Raw genomic sequence first — 4023 nt, 5'->3', positions numbered from 1 at the left:
GTATCCTTTGTGTTGTCAAGGCTGAAATCTGATGAGATAGAGTAGCTACTTGAGCGGAAAGAGCTGCTATCGGCTCCAAGTCATGAATTCCAGCAACCTTCTTAGCCAAAGTCCTCTCAGTTGGCCATTGATAGTTGTTTGAGGCCATTTCCTCCAAAAGTGCAGTAGCACCTTCAGTTGTCTTCGACATCAAAGTTCCACCAGAAGCAGCATCAACTATAGTTCGAGTTTGCCCATTTAACCCATTATAGAACATCTGAACTTGCAACCAATCTAGCAATCCATGTTGTGGGCAACATCGAACCAAGTCTTTATACCTCTCCCATGCTTCATAGAGTGACTCAAAATCATTTTGCTTGAACTGGCCAATCTCACTCCTGAGTTGGGCTGTTTTTGCAGGAGGAAAGAATTTAGCAAGAAACCTCTCAGCCATGTCCTGCCAACTAACGATACTTCCCGGTTGTAGAGATTGTAGCCAACCTCTAGCCTTGTCCCTCAAAGAGAAAGGAAACAATCTCAGTCTAATGGTGTCTTCAATAACACCATTGATCTTCACAGTGTCGCAAATCTCCAAGAACATTGCCAAGTGAATATTGGGATCATCAAGTGGCGATCCACTGAATTGAGCCTGCTGCACCATGCTAATCAAAGCTGGTTTGAGCTTAAAGTTGTTGGCATTGATTGGCTAGCGCATTATGCTCGAGTAATTTCCATTTACAACTGGCCGTACATAGTCCTTCAAGGTGCGTGGTAGTACCTCACGATCTTCTTCAGCCATGGCTAGTATCTTATTTCTTCTTAGTGATCTAAGAGTTCTTTCAATCTCTGGATCAACAGGAATAATATCACGAGATCTAGCACGGCGCATCCAATGTCAAAAACACACCTGTAGAACAAATTCAAATAAAATTCTAAATTAAAACCAAGATTACTTTGTATCGATATTGACAAAAAGAATAAGAATAAACCAATCCCCGGCAACAGCGCCAAAAACTTGACCGGTGCAACACTGCAAGGGCATAGTATCGTAGTTTTATAGTAAAGTAATAAGAAGAGTATCGTCCTCAGGGATTGGTACCTTACTCTTGCCAAATACCAAAATTATACTAATCTCAATTTTATCTAGAGGAATCGCTAAGGTTTTTGTAGTTGCAAATAAAACTAGATCAACTCAAAGAGAAATAAGCAAAGAAAATAAAACTGACGTTCAAAGATCAAATTCAATGGGGAAGAAAACTTCTAGGAAATCGATTTCACCTAATTCTTCACTATGCTTTTCTCATCAAGCTAATTTAACTTAAATCTCTTTTGTCTGTTAGCAAATCTCTAATTCATCCAAAAGCCTCTTTCGATAGTCAATTGGAATTGACTCTTGGTTAGCAATTCACACAAGAATATGCAAATTCAATAACCAAGAACGCAATAAGATCAAATATTTAATGACTACATAGGTTCATACAAGTCTTTCGATCTCTATACTTACCTATGCTGAAATATCCAAGATCTACCCTATGATTCCCTCTTTCGATAGCAAATCACAAGATTACTTATCATCTAATCAATGGCCAGTTAATTAGAAGCAATAAATTCAGAATAAATCAGATAAACAAAGAGAGAATTGCATTAAATTAGCATAGACAATCAAGCATAGTTCGGAAATAGGTTACATTGTTTTCCTAGAGTGAAGAAAATTTAGCTCATGCTAGAAATGGAATTCAACATAAACGAATTCACCATAATTGTTCTGAGAAGATGGGAAGAAGAAAATAAACACTGAAAAATCCTCCTTGCAGCCTCAACTCGTCGTCAAAAGCTCAAGGGAACGATTCAACGCTTTTCTCTCGTCCGTGCTCGTGTATGATTCCAACGTACGTGCAATAATTGGAATTCTGTCTCCAAAACAAATGAATTGAATCCTTCTAGCTGTGTTTTTCTATCCCAAAGAGTGTTCTCCAGTCAAAACTCACGGCCCTAGAGTGAAAAATTGCTTTTATATGGTCTCAAGGCGGAAAACCTAAAATCTGTCAAAATACGATGTTCGCTCGAGCGGGGTGTCGAGCGCGTGGCGAGCGTCCGACTCTGTCTGATTTCGCTCGAGCATCCTATCGAGCGCACGTCGAGCGTTCGACTCTGCCTGATTTCGCTCGAGCGGCCAATGTCTCCGCTCGAGCGATCTTTGTTTTTCAGCAACCCGCTCGAGCTCCCTGTCGAGCGACAGTCGAGCGTTTGAATCTGCCTGAATTCGCTCGAGCGGCCAAAAGCCTCTGCTCGAGCGAACTTGGAAAATCTGCAATATGAAATTTTGCAAGTCATCAGCAACTATTTTCTAGTTCCTCTAGCTGTAACAGATCTCAAAGTCTACTCCAAATGTCCAGAAATGAAGAGCTATGATAAGCCATTTTTTGGATTGTTTTACTGCCCTGGCACCAAACATCTTTTGCTCCTTCACAACTCCAAATGGCATGTCCAAAGGTTTCTGGATATGACTTACATATAGGACATAAATTTTTCTCAGCTATTTTCCTTTTACACAAATTGGATAGGGTAGGTAAAAAGCCCTCCATACAAACATTTTAATAGCATTCTAGACATTCAATTTCCAAATTGTTTTCCAGGCCCTTTCCTTATCATACATATTAGAACAATTTCCATGACCCATTTACTCAAGCTCTCGATGCAAGTGGTAGGCACTTTTGATTGTAAAGATGACATTCTGAGTGTAATACCATACCATTCTATCCTCCCTTCTGCCAAGATCAATTGGGATGCTTTTAATAAAATCAACATCTTGAGAAGTGAACAAATTTGCATCTAGTTCAGATCCCATACCCTTCTGTCTGTATCAATTATTTCAGCAACTCTAGCATCTTCATTAGCATTCAAACTTGGGGATTGGATCTTCAGAGAATATGGTCTTGGTATCCACTAATCTTTCCATATTTTAACTTGCCTTCCATCTACAATCCTCCATATAACCCCCATTTCCAATAGCTATTGCTCTGCTTTGATACTTCTCCAGACATAAGATGGCTTGTTGCCCAATAAAGCCTCCAGTAAGTCTTTATGAGGGAAATATTTATGCTTAAACACTTGAGCAGTTAATGACTCAGGGTTTGTAAGCATCCTCCAGCTTTGTTTGGCTAACATAGCTAGATTGAAGCTTTTAAAGTCCTTAAAACCCAACCCTCTAACCTCCTTTGACAGACCCAACCCATCCCACTTTAACCAATGAATTTTAGAATGATCTCTATTTGTCTCCACCAAAACTTCCTCATCATTTTGTTTAGCCTCTGAGTAATGGCAGTTAGCAGCAAGAAAATTCCCATAGTGTAAGTAGGGATAGCCTGAAAGATTGCTTTCATCAAGATTTCTTTACCTACAGTAAATAGGAACTTTGTTTTCCAGTTGGACAATCGAGCCCATGTTCTATCCAAAAGGGAACTGAAAGTTGAGGCCTTTGATCTACCCACAGTAGTTGGGATTCCCCAGTATTTTCCATAGGTTCCGTTTGATCTCACACCTGCAACTTCCACAATTATGCTTTTCACATCTAGTGGGTAAGTTTGCTAAAAAAAATTGAAGTCTTATCCTTGTTAAGTTGCTGTCCAGAAGCTTGTTCGTATTGATCCAAGATGCCAAAAATTCTACTCCATTCAAGAGGATTTGCCTTACAAAATAACAAACTATCATCAATAAAAAAGAGATGGTTAATCGTAAGAGAAGATCCACCAATAGGAACTATAGAAATACTGCCCATTCTCTCAGCTTGATTCAAAGGAGAAGATAGAGCCTCTACACAAATGATAAACATCTATGGGGATAGGAGATCTCCTTGTCGAATTCGCCTTGTAGGATAAAGGGGACTGTGAGGATCACCATTAAGCAATAAAGAATATGAAACAGATGAAATGCATTCCATAATAAGTGCAATCCATATCTGATCAAACCCTATTTCAACCATCACAGCTTCAAGAAACTTCCATTCCACTCGATCATATGCTTTGCTCATGTCAAGCTTTAGAG

At 39.4% G+C, this 4023-nt stretch overlaps 1 non-coding gene across 1 annotated transcript; it reads left to right on the top strand.

Moving 5' to 3' along the window:
• Positions 1 to 278: 278 nt before the first annotated feature.
• LOC122308559 lies at positions 279 to 385 on the top strand. Its single transcript, XR_006242080.1, has one exon. It is a non-coding gene; the product is annotated as a small nucleolar RNA R71 (small nucleolar RNA).
• The last annotated feature ends 3638 nt before the right edge of the window (positions 386 to 4023 follow it).

Source organism: Carya illinoinensis, chromosome 4 (assembly GCF_018687715.1).
Source record: "Carya illinoinensis cultivar Pawnee chromosome 4, C.illinoinensisPawnee_v1, whole genome shotgun sequence".
NCBI classification, from domain to species: Eukaryota; Viridiplantae; Streptophyta; class Magnoliopsida; order Fagales; family Juglandaceae; genus Carya; species Carya illinoinensis.
The sequence above is the reverse complement of the archived record's forward strand: the minus strand, read 5'-3'. Positions and strand labels throughout refer to the sequence as shown.